Source organism: Rattus norvegicus, chromosome 4, assembly GCF_036323735.1.
Source record: "Rattus norvegicus strain BN/NHsdMcwi chromosome 4, GRCr8, whole genome shotgun sequence".
NCBI lineage: Eukaryota > Metazoa > Chordata > Mammalia > Rodentia > Muridae > Rattus > Rattus norvegicus.
The window spans coordinates 152,845,057-152,860,039 of record NC_086022.1 but is presented as its reverse complement, the minus strand read 5'-3'; the positions used below and the strand labels follow the sequence as shown (position 1 = coordinate 152,860,039).

The 14,983-nt window shown below is 49.0% G+C and overlaps 1 protein-coding gene and 1 long non-coding RNA gene across 2 annotated transcripts in view; both read right to left on the bottom strand.

Moving 5' to 3' along the window:
- Nucleotides 1-140, bottom strand: part of Rasgef1a (RasGEF domain family, member 1A) — an 80,466-nt gene extending 80,326 nt beyond the window's left edge. Inside the window, exon 1 of the mRNA XM_006237211.5 lies at nucleotides 7-140. The gene's annotated coding sequence lies outside the window, so the exon portion shown is untranslated. The remainder of the gene's footprint in view (nucleotides 1-6) is intronic.
- A 7,851-nt stretch (nucleotides 141-7,991) lies between these two features.
- LOC120102376 (uncharacterized) lies at nucleotides 7,992-11,319 on the bottom strand. The gene is made up of 2 exons (XR_005503849.2): nucleotides 10,405-11,319; nucleotides 7,992-10,262 (listed from the first exon to the last, which is right to left on the bottom strand). It is a non-coding gene; the product is annotated as an uncharacterized LOC120102376 (long non-coding RNA).
- Between the last annotated feature and the right edge of the window lie 3,664 nt (nucleotides 11,320-14,983).

Genomic DNA, 14,983 nt, shown 5'->3' with positions numbered 1-14,983 from the left:
GCCTACCTCGGTCCGCGCCAGCGTCGCTCCCGCGCCGCCCTCGCGCCGCAGCCCGGCCCCGAGCAGCGCGCGGCCGGCGCCGGCGGCTCATGCTCGGCGCCCCGGCCCGCGGCTCCCGCCCACCCGCGGCCGCCCCCGCGCTGCGCCAGCTGCGGGCAGAGCAGTTCCCTCCGCAGCCGGCGCCCGGGAGCACGAGCGCGGGGAGCGAGCGGGAGGGCGCGGGGCGAGCAGAGGAGGGTGCGGGGCGAAGGTGCCGCGGGAGAGGGCGGGCCAGGCTTTCTCTGAAAATGGATATGGCAGCCAACAGCCCCAAAGATGATGTGGCTGCCTCATTAAAACCCATTTGGCGACTCTAGGAGAGCTGCGAACATGTTTATCAGTGGTACCTGGCAAGGGAAAGTGCTCCCTTCTTCCAGTCACCCTGCGGGATTGGTAGGCTTTGGGTTCCCTCTGGGCAGATGAAAAAAACTGATGCTAGGAAGGTGAAATGAACCTGCGTGATCTCAGAGCCGGTGAGTGACAGGTCAAGGCTCCAAAGTCACCTTCAGAGATTCTATGGCTCCCATTTGTCCAGAACCACGAGAAAGATCTGAGCATTCTGGCTTCTAGTGGAACCTTCTGAGAAGATGGCCTTAAGATCCAGAATGTCCAGGGCAGGCAGCCAGATCCAAACAAGCAGAAGAACACAGCAAGCCCACAGGTTGCAGGGTCTGTACGGAAGATCGCGAGGGGCCCCACACATCTTGAAGAGACCGAAGACCCCTTTCACTCATTCAGCGAGTTTCTGGAACAGCTACTATATGCTAGATGTTATCATTGATCTGGTCACAGAATACAAATGTGACGGCCCCTGCCTCACTGAAGTTGACATTGTCATAGCAAGTAGACTAGACGGGGGGGGGGGGTTGGGGTTGGGGGGTGTCTGAGAACCATTCAAGCATTGGGTACCACTGATCCCCGGAAGAAAGAATAGCAACAAAATCCAGATAGGAAATGTGGTTGCAGTCAAGTTGGAGGATCTATTTGGGGTGGTCCAGGGAGTCTTTCGATGAAAGGGCGTTTGAACAAAGACCTGTCGGAGTCAAGCCATGCTGACTCAGAAGAGCGCAGGCCCAGGGAAGACCAAATGCAAAAGTCCTGGGGTCCAGGATCCAAGGAGGCCAGAGTGGGTGTGGTGGAGAAGAGAGCCCAGGATGTGCCAAGTGACCGAGCAGCTGACCTGGTCGCCACTAACCCATTGTGTTTTTAACACAGAACCGAGGAGCAGGAGGGTTTTACACAATAATGCCATGACCTCAGTTTTTTAAAAAAGTATTTTACGGAAAATGTGAGACATTACCATAATGGAGATCAAGACTGAAGAGATAGCTCAGTGGTGGTGAGTAAGCCTCATAGGAGTTAGCTCTCTGATGGTGGTGGTCATGGTGATGGTGAGGAGGAGGGACAAGAAGAGGAGGAGAAGGTGGGGGAGGAGGAGAAGATGAGGAGAAGGTGGGGGAGGAGGAGAATTCGAAGTATAACATGCCAAACGGCCCACCTTCACTATGGCTAATTTTAATTTATATCTCTTCCCATCATTCCCACTATTTGTTTGTTCATTTGCTGTGAACTTTAAAACATTTGGAAGTATAACATATAAACAAAAGCAAATGTGTGTCCAATAGATGCTTTAAAAGAATACAGCAATTCAGTGACTACGTTAATAGGCATTTGCCCCTGAATTTGCATTCTGAAAAGATTTCTCCCCTTTGCTTCTTTCTCGTTTTGTTTTTTGTCCCCTCTCCCCCATCTTTAATGCACATTCAGCTTGTGTTTTTTTATTATTATTTAAAATTTTCTTGCAATATATTTTTATCATGGTTCCCTTCCCACAACCCTTTGCAGATTCTCCCCCACCTCCCTATCCTACCTACTTCGTGTACATTCTCTTTCTAAAAGGGGGGGGGAAGCAAGCAAATAAAATAACAAGACAAAAAGCCCCCCCCAAAAAAAGGGAGCCAGCTGCTCCGGAGCATGAGGCCTGCCCTGGAGTGTGGGTGATCCAGCACTCCACGGAAGAAAGCTGATTTTCTGTTCCTAGTAGGTGTCCATTGCAAACACAATCTTGGCTAGGGGTAGGACTGTACATCCTTTCGCCCTTCTCATTGGTGGGCACTGGTGTCCATCCTGTGGTTGCTGCTCCATTCTGAAGACTGTTTCCTTGGAGTCCTCCACCACTTCCGGCTCTTAGAATCCTTCTGCCTCCCCTTCCGCGTAGATCCCTGATCCGTGGCAGATGGGATGCTTTGAAGACATCCCATTTAGGACGGAGTGATCCCAAAGCCTCCCTCTCTCTACACACTGTCTAGCTGTGGGTTTCCCTGTTAATTGTGGGGAGCACTTCAATGACAGATCACCAGGGTGTGTGTGTGTGTGTGTGTGTGTGTGTGTGTGTGTGTGTGTGAGTGCGTGCGCGCGCGCGCGCGCGCGCACGCATGTGTGTTAAACCCAGAGCCTCTCACACACCGTAAACAAGCATTGTATCACTGAGTTGCATCACCAATCTGCCGATCTCTTTCTAAGATAAGGGATCTTGCTATGCTGCTGTGGATGATCCAGAACTCCGAGGTCAAGCAGACCATCCCCTAATTCTCAGAGTAGTTGGTATTATGGTCACAGGCTCTATGCAGCCCAGGGTGAGGGGGGACTTTCATCCCAACTGCCTCAGCGCCCAGGTGCTGAGATTAACAGGCATGCTCCACCGTGCCTGGCTTGTTCTTATGTTATTTACAGCTTAGGATGTATTCTATTTTTAGGAAATGCCCTGCATGCCCTTGCAAAGCATGACTAATCCACACATACACCAACTGGGTGGGGCTGGCTAAAGAAGTCTAAACTTTCTAAATTGTTAACTGGATCAGATCTTGTATTCTATCGGTTCCTGAAAAGGGCTTTCTAAAAATTTCTACTGTGGCCGCGGACCAGAAACAACCCCCAAATTCTACAGCAGATAGATGGATTAAAGACAGGCAGTGCAGCTGACAACAGAATGCATCCCAACAGTGAAAGAGAAGAGAGCTCGTATTGAACACAACTTGACTGGTTCTTGGCTGCGTTACTCAGGAGACGCCAAGCTCAGATTCATCTGCCCAACTCTTCTTACGTGGTGTCCTAGAAAAGAGAAGACAGTAGCGATGAAGACTGGTCGTTGGTTTCCCGGCTTGGTGGCAAGGAAAAGCTTGACTAGCGTGCCAGAAACCTTTAGGTGACAAACTGTAGCTGCCTCCTTGTTTCAGTGCTGATCACATGATCCCATACACCAAAACAAAATAAAACACATTTTGATTTGTGTAAATTTATTTTTAAAAAAACTATTTTTAATGATTATAAAATAATTGAAATCCTTTCCAATGCAAACATCTGGCCATATCTTTTTTCAGATACTGTCTATAGGTTTTAAATATATTTTTTAAAGGTTTATTTCTATTGTACGTGTCTGATGAGTGTTTCTCTGAACGTATGGCTGTGAACCATGTGGACACAATACCCAGCAAGTTCAGAAGAGAGTATCAGATCCTCTGGGGCTGGGGTTACAGAACCCTGTGGGAGTGATTCGACTATTTGGGGTGCTTCTCTCGAATACTGATGGGTTCTCAGGAAAGGGTTGTTGATAAACTACGGAACTTTTCCCAGTCTCTGATGTCATGCCTTTCTATCTGATTTCTCTTGCTCACTGATGTTTTCTCCACGTGAATGGTTTGCACGGCCAATGAGTAGATCATGTATCATACAGACCAGATCAATCAGTCCAGTCTCCAGAGTATGAGCTAAATAACCCTCTGTTCTGTATGCACTGCCTAGCTTCAAGTATTTTGTAATAGAATGCTAAAAAAACAAAACAAAAACCTATTATCATAAACAGATTAAGGATGAAGACCGCTTAGGCCAGGATAGTTATGACTATAGAAACAGAAAGTGTTGGGTTAGAGAGATGGCTCAGTGGTTAAGAGCACTGACTGCTCTTCCAGAGGTCCTGAGTTCAATTCCCAGCAACCACATACATGGTGGCTCACAACCATCCGTAGTGGGATCTGATGCCCTCTTCTGGTGTATCTGAAGAGAGTGACAGTGTCCTCACATATATAAAATAAATAAATCTTTTTTTAAAAGGGGGGGGGAGAAAATGTTCACAACTGGGTTTGTGCTGCAAACAAAACCACAAGTATTTGGGTCACAGAAAAGAAGGACCCAAGGGTAGCTACGTAGAGTGTCTATGTGGTTTCATTTTATATCAAATTTAAATTGCATATTAATCTTTTTGATCAAACAGAGCATACAAGCCCAGGTCCATGGTAAAATTCTGAAACCAAAGACCATATGCAGGGGGTTGGATTGGTCAGACACGTTCCCCAGTGTCCTCCCCAGTGTCCTTCCGTGGTGGAGCTGCCTGATGATACTTTCCTGAAGATGTGTCTTGTCCATGGCTGAGATCCAGGTTGAGGGACTGGGGAGTAGTTCTGATCTCCCTCACATGAGTTCGAGTGGGGTGATTTTGAGTGGATGGAGAGTGTAGGCTGTGGAGATGAGAAATAGTCTCTAAGAAGCCTCCTTGGCATAACTACACCCATTTTGGCCATATCTGTCATTGTGCCAGGTAACACCACATACATCACAAACGCTGTAAGACAACCTCTCTAAAACGGTGGCCAACCACAGCCTGCTACTCACAGACTGATAAAGGCAGGTAGCTTTGTGTGGGCCCAGACACAGCCCACCTTTACCCATCCTAACCCTCTTCCCACGTGCTCCCAAGCTGCAGGCTTCCTGTCTCACTTTGTGTGATGTGGGGTTCCCCTTCTGTGCCACTCTGTGTGAGTCCCCACTGCACTGTAGACCCCTGGGTCCACTTCCCTTTTCTTTCCTGCTCAGCATCACAGCCATATGCAGATGCTGTCCCCTGAAGGTTTGTGGTCCCCTGAAGTTCTCTCATGTGGACCTGCCACCATGACTGTCACTCTGGCCAGCTGCCAACACTGTGGTCCCATAAGCATCTATGGTTGTCAGGGTCTCTGGTCCCATGGCCAGATGGTCTCCACTTGACCTCTCTCTCCTGCCTTCTCCTGCCTTCTCCTGCCTTCTCCTGCCTTCTCCTGCCTTCTCCTGCCTTCTCCTGCCTTCTCCTGCCTCCTGCTCAGCCTTGTGTTACAGTCTTACCCATACCTTCACCATGCATCTTAATCCTCCCTCTGCCTCTGGATCTGACATTCTCCCGTGACAGATGAACTCCGCTACCCCTTCTCCACGTGGCCCCTCAGCTGTCTGAGGGTTGTTGAGGAAGCCACATGGCTCTGTGGTCACACTAAACCCACACGAAATTCACCAGCATCCACCCCTCAGCCACACACCCCCCGCACCCACTCTCCTGTTTTTATATTGTGAACTATGCCCTACATTCAGAAGAACGTGTGAATGTCTGTTTACCGCCTGGAGACGATGAGAATGAGAACGCCCACAAAAACACCACTGAGGGGAAGAAGTAGGCCAGTGCTGCTTCCGAGAACCCTCTCAGGTCCCTTGGCAGTGACTCGCCCCAGACCTCCTCCCTCGAGTGACTCTCAGCTTAGGAATCGTTCTTCTCGCTGTATGAACCTTCCATTCTGGTAGCTGTCGTGGGTTTTTTCACCTTGTAAATGGGGTCATAACTTTGCATCACATCTGTGAACAGGTTGAATGCCCCTAATCCAAAAATCTGACCTTCAAAACGTGCCAAAATATGATTTTTAAAAAATAGCCCAAGCAGCAAATTCCACACCTATCTTCCTGCCATGGGTTTCAGTCAGTCAAAAAGCAGACACTCTAAAATATGGTAGACGTTCCGGGTTATTTGTGTAAGATGTGTACAAAGCACAAGTGAGCTTTGTGTCAGAGTGTGGGTCCCGCCCCCTGGATATTTCACTGTGACATATGCAAATATTTCAGAATCTGACAATGTCTAAACTTCAAAACACGTCTGGCCTGAGCATTCTGGGTAAGGCATTCTGGGTAAGGCATTCTCAAGCTGTTTTTATGCAGATCACACATAATTTGTTCATCATGATAATGGTCTGGTGCTCTGATGTGTAAGTGTGCCCTAATATGTCAACACAAAAGAATGACAAGTAGGGTTGGGGACTTCCCCAGTAAGTGCTTGCGTAGAAGCATCCAAGAAGCCTTAGGTCTGATCCCCAGCACCACAGAAACTGGCATTGGTGACACGGAGCTATAATCCTCACACTCGGGAGCTGAAGGCAAGGAACACCAGATGTTCAGAGTCACCTTCAGCTAAGTTGGAGGCCACCCTGACTACATCAGACTCTGTCTCAAAAAACAAAACAAGGGGCTGGGGATTTAGCTCAGTGGTAGAGCGCTTACCTAGGAAGCGCAAGGCCCTGGGTTCGGTCCCCAGCTCCGAAAAAAAGAACCCAAAAAACAAAACAAAACAAAACAAGAATTAGAAATGATAAATATGTGAGATTTTTAAAATGCTAATTACCTCAATTTAACCATTCCACAACAATATATATTTCAAAACAACAGTATGCCATAAATATATACAACTTTATTTATTAATTTTTAAAAACAGATACTTGTGCCAGTTGGTTTTTGTCACATGAGACAAACCTACACACATCTGGGAAGAAGGAACCTCGTTTGAGAAGATGCCGCCATCAGATGGGCTGTGGGCGGGTCTGTAGGACATTTTCTTGATTGATGACTGATTGGGGGGTGCCCACTCACTGTGGATGGTGCCACCCTTGAGTGATGGGTCCCACATTACATAAGAAAGCAGGCTGCGCAAGCCATGAGAAGCAAGCCAGTAAGCAGTGCTCCTCCACGGCTTCTGCTTCAGCTCCTGCCTTGAGTCCCTGCCCTGCTTTAGCTTTACTGTCACTGGTGGACTCTGGCATGAGAGTTGTAAGATAAAGTAAACCCTGTCTTCCTCAAGTGGCCTTTGGTCATGGTGCCTTCACACAGCGATGGAAACCCTAACTAGGACATTACTGTAACATGCATGTTCCATTTACCATTCGTAGGTACTTAAAGGGCTGTCATGGTTTTGCTACTTTGAACATTGTTGTGTGAGCAACCATACAGTGAATTAGCATTCCTTGAACATCTGCCCTGTGCCAGGTATTGGGACAGTGGTCAAAACACTTAAAAGTCCCTTCCTGCACAGGCACTGCAGAGGGGGATGGCTACACTATGCCAAGGAAATGGGCCATTTACATTACACATTGGAAGATGGCAAGAGCTCCCTGGGGTGCACTGCTGGGCTGACAGACAGCCACATGGGGATTTGGGGGAGGGGAGGCTGATAGGCACCATGTCAGTCCAGCAGAGGGTGAGCTGATGTGGAGGACCCAAGGCAGAAGAGGGTTGTACTAAGACAAGCAGAAGAGGGTCTGTACCACACAAGGGCAATGACAACCCAGATGTCATAGGGCAAAGGGCCCAGACCTGACTACATCAGCTATAAACTCAGGGGTCCCCAGGTCACCCTAATTTCTAACCAATTGACAACAAGTTTAGAAGTTCTCACTACTCCTTGAAATAGGATTGTAGAGAAACGGCTCACAAAACTCAGGTGATCTCTGTGCTCCAGACTAGTGGGCTCCACGGGCAAAGTTCACATACACTTGAGTCCAGACTTACACTGTGGATCCAGTATGTCATTCCATGGGCACTACCAGGGCCCAGCGTGTTCCCTGTGGAAGCCCCCTTTGGAGGCTCTTGTCTGACACAGAGGACAAAGGTACACCAAATTCAGTTACAGTTCTTGGCTGTTTTTATTTGTGACACGTATTCCATAAGTGTTCAAGCAGGCTGTGCAGAATAGGCAGGCCTAGCTACAGAGGGGGCATGTGGGGTCTGAAACAGTCCAATTCGTAAAAGCAGAAAAGTATCGTGGTAGTTGCCAGAGAACGGGAGTGGGTAGGTGAGGAAAAGGAGACATTGGGCAAATGATAAGACGCTTCTTTTTTTTTTTTTTTTGGTTCTTTTTTTTTCGGAGCTGGGGACCGAACCCAGGGCCTTGCGCTTCCTAGGTAAGCGCTCTACCACTGAGCTAAATCCCCAGCCCTGATAAGACGTTTCTTATGTAAGGGAAATGGTAATTTCTAAGTTATTTTTCTTGTGAATCGGGGGCAGGGAAACAGGATAATAGACAATAACAGCAACCTCTGGACCCATGATCCAAAATAAATATTTCTTCTTTTTAAGTTTGCAACGGAGTGGGGAGGGGGCAGATTCAAAGTCATGGGACAAACAACTTGGTGGCAGTCAGAGCAGCCCAGTGAGACCTCCACACACAGCCAACAGGAGTGGATATTGAAATGCCCACTTTAGAGGACACTAGACATTTCACCCCAAAAGTAGAATACATACATTTCTTTTGACCTTGGAGCTGTAGTTCTGGACTTTTGTACCTGAACACCAGAAGAGACAATCCTTTCTGTGTCTGCTAGTTCTCAAAATAGTCCTCCAGCCAAAGAGACATATTTTGAGTGCCTTATTGTGTCTCTTCCAGGCATATTTTGAGGGGTGATAGTCTGGTCTCAGGCAGCTATGTTTTGAGTGGCACATTCTGCTATAGACGCCTTCCCTTGAGTCTCTCTTTGATTTCCTCCATTTGAACATCTAACCTTTCTTTCTAAAAGATACTTTGGACATCTCCGTGTATGCCTCCTAGCTTCCATACAGTCTGTCTCCTCCCATTCAGAGCTAGGGTTCTTTGCAGAATTGTCTCTTTTTCTGGACTGGAGGTGTATATTAATAGCGAGATGTTTGATTTGCATGTGCAAAGCCCTGTTTAATTCCCAGAACACATACACACATGCATACAAGCATACCTTAAATCATCTTCCAATTTTCTGACACCCAGCTGTTGGATTAGAACCATTCTTTTAAAGGGATGAGTTTATTTTGGTTGATAGTTTGATGGGAGACATCCATCCTGGTAGCAGGCTAGCCCCATGGTAGCAGGCTAGCCCAGGACCATGGGAACACGAGGCTTCTTACTCATATCTTAGTAAACCAGGAGGTACATATGAGTTAGGAAGTAGACATGGGCTATGAACCTCAAGGGCCCCCACCCTCCAAACCCAGAGATCCACTTTCTCTGGGCCCTACCTCCCAAAGACTCCACAAGCTCCCCAAACAGTACCAGCAGCTGGTAAACAAATGTTCAAACACATGGGCAGGCTTATTAAGGAGGACATCTTCCATCTAAACCATAACATTTCAATCCTGGCCCATGACCATCTCATAATACAAATGCATTTGGTTCAAGTTCCAATACCAATAGGCTTAAAAATCTCAACACGAAAACCTTTTCTTTCTTCTTCCCAGGCCTAGGGAAATGGGAAAATTCAGACCGTTCTCACGGAGCCTTACCAATGGCTCAACAGGGATTCCAAACACTTAAACTTGATGGTTGTCTCTCCCTCCTTTGAAAGTGACATTTTCCGCCACATTTAGGAAGGAAGAAAAGGTTCCATTAACGTCAGCAATTGGGAACTCTTGTCTTCTGTCAAAGAAATGGGGGTAGCATCATGAATTTCAATAACCCCTTGGAAGAATTTTCTGGGTGGTGACAGCAGGCCTCTTCTGGTTGAGAGGACTCTCAGGGACATTCTCCAGCTCTGCTCTGAGGACACCGGGCTTCCAGCCCAGCAGATAAGCGGCTGGAAAGTTATTGTGACCCAACCGATGAATGAGAACGCTGAGCCAGAGATGACTGGGGTGGGCTTGTCAGCGTGTATGAGGAAAGCATGTCTAGACGTACCAGTGTGACAGTGACAAACCCCCGGAGTGGAAAGGAGATGCAGGGTGCGAACCCGGACCACGGTATTTAAGAACTGTGGAACAGCTATGTACTATGTACTTCCTATACTGGGAACATCAGTGTAGGAAGGGACCAGACAAAATGTTAAGGCAAAAACGACATTCTGACTCCCCTATACTAATGCCAGATGGCAAATCACATATCCAAAAAGTTCAACTGGCAGAAAAGTAAATAAACAGGAAGCATGAAAGCCGCCTCTAAGCGAAGCACGACCAAATTCTTCAAACCTTGTCTTTGCCTGCCAGGTGCTAAGGTGACGGCTGCACCCACCGTGCCTTGCATGGCCTCTCTTCTGCTCTGTTCTGGTCAGGACTGTGGTCATTGTCTTCACTTATACATAAAGGGATGTGCGTGCACACAAGCACACATCATCAAACGTACTGTTGTTGGATAAGCTTACCTGTGTGAACAATGAAGAACAAGAACTTTAGAAGCTTTTTTTGTGGCTTCTTCTCACCACTCTCTTAGAGCACCCGCCTCCCTCCCATTCCCAGAGCACCCGCCTCCCTTCTGTAGGTGAAAACGCTCCCCTCTCTCCTTACCTGGTTTGTGAAGAGAAGTCAGAGGGAATTCTTAATGCTGAGCCCCTAAAAAGTATTTTCTTCCTTTGTGCTCTTACAAGGTTCTAAATTTTCTGACGTGTCTGGACCATGCCTTAAGTTCCTCCATGGGTTCTTCTTTTCCTGTTTTCTTATTATGGCGCTGGCCATTTCCATGGGAATGTGGAAGGACACTCTCCGTGCCTGTACAACATAAACCTGAGGCACGTTTTCTCTCTCTGGACCAAGAGCTTGCACATGAAGCCAGTGTATGGTGTGTGCCTTTGAGGAATTAACAGGGCCAGAAGGACCTAGAAGGAAGAAGAGGTTTTGTATGACCTGGGCTGAATTTCACTTTCCCATCATGGACCCATTAGAAAAGCTGCTTTTATACAAAGCTCTTCCTAGGGTTGTGCACTTGGGTGTGAGCTGTCCAGATAGCTGAGAGGGTGTGGATGAGAGCCTTCAGGTCTCCACTGCTCTAGGAGAGGGTCAGCACTAGGAACAGTGTAGATCCATGTTTACAGGTACCAGCAGCAGGGTGGGGGAAGGGCGAATAGATGTGTTTGTGAGGTCCGGTTGTCATCTTGAGAAAAGGAAGCAGAGGCAGAAGGTGCAGGCCGCCGAGCTGGAGTGCAGCCATTGTTTTGCTCGGCCGCTTGTTTGTTTTCACGGTACTAGGGATCAGATCCGGGGCCCCGCACACTCTAGATGTGCACTCTACCCTGACCCGCAGCCCCCTTTTACTTTCTATTTTGAGGCATAACTTTTCTAAATCACTCAGACTGGCCTTGAACTAACTCTGTAATCCAGGCAGGCTTTGAACTTATGATCCTCCAGCCTCAGCCTCCTGAGTGTGTGAAAAGGGAAATGGACTGTCAGAGCAATGCTTATTCAGGGTAACAGCCATTACTAATGTGCTTCCACCCAAGGGAGCTTCTATCTCAGCAGGCACTCTTGCAACTAACTGCCCGACGGGAAGTGGCTCCTCACAAGAGCTCAGCATCCTCCTCTGGAGATAAGGAAGGGCTAAAATGGCGCGCCCAGGGCCTTGTACCTCCACTGCTGCTTCCCCCCCTCCTCCTCCTCCTCCTCCTCCTCCTCCTCCTCTTCCTCCCCCTCCTCTTTCTCTTCCTCCCCCCTCCTCTTCCTCCTCTTCCTCTTCCTCCTCCTCCCCCTCCTCCTCCTCTTCCTCCTCTTCCTCCTCCTCCTCCTCCCCCTCCTCCTCCTCTTCCTCCCCCTCCTCTTCCTCCTCCTCCTCCTCTTCCTCTTCCTCCTCCTCCCCCTCCTCCTCCTCTTCCTCCTCTTCCTCCTCCTCCTCCTCCCCCTCCTCCTCCTCTTCCTCCTCTTCCTCCTCCTCCTCCTCCCCCTCCTCCCCCTCCTCCCCCTCCTCTTCCTCCTCCTCCTCCTCTTCCTCCTCCTCCTCTTCCTCCCCCTCCTCTTTCTCTTCCTCCCCCCCTCCTCCTCCTCCTCTCCCTCCTCCTCCTCCTCCTTCGTCTTCTTTAGACAGGGTCTCACTATGAAACCTCAGCCAATCTTGAGTTCTCCATTCTTTCTCAGCTTCCCAAGTGCAGGAATGACAGGATGTACCACCATAGCCAGTCTAATCCAGCTTGATATAGAGAACAGATAACCCCTTCTCTGCCTTGGGGAGGTGGACTGGGGGCTGAGGTCCTTGGAAGGTGGTCACAAAGCAGGCAACCTGCTGATCAGCACCAAGGACAGCAACCAAGTGGCCCTTCAGAAGATCCCTGAAGGTCAGATGTTCCGGCTGAAGGACCAAGAAAGGTCTTGAAAAGATGTAGCAGGTGTCTTGAGGATACTGCGTAGACAATGTCCCTTTCTCCTCGGCCCAGCTGGAACTCGGCTGCCACTCCTTAAAGACCAGGAGGTCACACACTGGTGTGCACAAAAATTAGGCACTGAACAACCTCCCTGGAAAGAAATGTACAATGTGAAACCGCCCCCCACAAAATGGTAAGCAAGTCCCTGGCCTGTAAAGGTTGATCTTAAGGACCTCCATGGCCCATGGTTCTCTTATTTGGACGCTCCAGGCGCTCTGGGTGACAGGACTGCTTGGAAGCCACACAGAGCAGTTTTCAGGAAGGAGATCTAGGTTGTTACAGACTGCACCAACCACAGCCAGCCTTAGTCCTGGCCATGTCCCTCGCTGACTATGCACATGTAGGCACATCCCTCAGGCTCTCCAAACTCCTGTCTCAATGTCAGCAAATGGTGTCAAGTGAGACCCCCTCAGATGAGTGTAGAGGTGACACGTGTAAGGTCAAGAAAAGTGCCCACCAGCAGTACAAACACACATGGTCTCCCAAAGCATCCTCACCCAGTCTAATAGGGCAGGCACTCAGCAACTGGGTTTTGAATAAAACATTTTTTTACAGAATAATAAACTCCCAGAGGCTGGCAGGGTTTCTTGGAAGTCAACTGATGACGTGCCTGGGAGAGGGTCGCTACACCTTGGCTATGACTTGGTTGTCTCCCAAAGGTCTGTGACTTGGAGTTTGACTCCCCAAGCAGCAGTATTAGGGAGCCCATGGGACCTTTTAGAGCTGGGATCTGGGGGGCTGGAGAGATGGCTCAGTGGTTAAGAGCACTCACTGCTCTTCTAGAGGTACTGAGTTCAAATCCCAGCAACCACATGGTGGCTCACAACCATCTGTAATGAGATCTGATGCCCTCTTCTGGTGTGTCTGAAGACAGTGACAGTGTACTCACATACATAAAATAAATAAATAGATCTTAAAAAAGAGAGAGAGAGAGAGAACTGGGATCTGGTGGGAGAGCCCTGGATCACAGGGACCCTGTCATCAGAAGAGATGAGGCAGCTCTTGGAAGAGAGTTAAGGCCCCACCCCTGAGTTCTTCTCTTTTGCTTCCCACATAGTGACTGTCTGCTTCCCCCATCCATCCTCCCGCCATTGTTGTCTGCCATGGTGAAACCCTCACCAAAACAGATCCACACCCTTCACCTCCAGCACCATAAGCTAAATAAACTTTTCTTGGGAAGCCCAGCTATCTCAGATATCTCAAAATCACTGAAAAGATCACTACCACCATCAGGATGCTTGGTTCTTCCAGAAGGAAAGATACAGAACCTGGTGGACCAGCTGGGATGTTAAGTGGAGTGGAAATCTCCAGCATATCTTCCTCGCCTCACCTCTCCACTGGGAAGAGGAGAGCTGTGCACAGAGCCCATTTCTTTCTGCCGAGGGGAAACTGCCGAGTGCCCATTTTACTGGAGGCTGAGGTGCTTATCTGGGTTCAGCTTCGAAGCCTCCTTACAGGTGAACTGACTCCTTTATAATTGAGATAAAATGTTTTCATGTAGCTAGAAGAATTCTGTCACAAATCACGTGACTAGGGTCCCTACATGCTGGCCTCCAGGGCTTCTGTTTGCCTCAGTGTTTGACAGCAGTGACCGTGGCAGTAGGAGAGTAGCAGTGGAAAGTGGTAGGTACAGTTTGATTTGGTCTCCATGCAGGCCTCAAGGACAAGGAGCCTAAGTTCTGTGTGGGCTACAGTTGCAGGCTGGCAATTCTCAGGCTGTGGTCTGGGACCCTGGGGACTTTGAACCCTGTACTCTTCCAGTGACCAGGGTCTGCGGCTCTCCTGCCTGGACTCTCCTGGCCTTCATCTGCGCTCTACTCCTTTGCCCCCACTCTTCAGCAATTTTGGTGCTGTTCAGCAGTTACATCCATTGTCAGGGGTCTCTGCCAGCTTCTGGGACGCCTGCCTCTGTCAGGAAAGCATTCAGGAGCCATAACTTGGCAGCCTCTCAAGAACTTCATGCACTGCCTGGGTCACTCAGAAGCAGACATTTGTGACCCCCAGAGGCTGATCCTAGTGGGTAGATGGGTCACCAGGAGGGATCAGCAGGTCTATCCCCACCACAGAGCAGTTTCCTGGTGCACACATTGTTGGTGGGTGAGTCCAAGGCAGTAGCTCTTCAGTGGAAGACAACACTGGTCTCATGGAGGGATGTTTAGGAGCCCAGGACATTGGAAATCATGCTCCAGCCACTGGGACCCCTTCCAGGCCAGCAGAGACTCTCACAACCATGAAATTAGATGCAGATAGATTGCACTAAGAGGCTGAGTTGAGGCTTGGAAGTGCCAGCAGTTTGGGAGCCCAGCCTCAGGGATCCTAAGTCAAGCACTGTCCAGGTCAGCCATGGGTAGCATTGGGTCCTAGGGTGGCGCCAGGCTAGGCCACATCACAGAGGAGCCCTGAGGTCCTCAGATGTGAAGTCATTGCTGAAAACTGATGATTTTCCGGTAGTCCTTAATGCAACAATCCTTGGCTCTCTGCTTCTCTCTTCGTGTTGCTCCCTCTGCCAGCACTAGTGAAAGTGGCCAAGGAAAGACCCAAAACAAGTCTTTACTGGACTTGGCTTTACAACACCAGGGAGGTAACGCAGAGGAGCTTCTCACAGCCCTCTCACTGCCTTGATCCTTAGCACTAGTCACAACAGTCTCTCCACCCAGGAAGCGCCCCCCTGTGGCCAAAGTAGAAATTGTTCTTGCAGTCCTGCGATTATGAAAGCCTGGACCAAAGAGTCCTTCCGG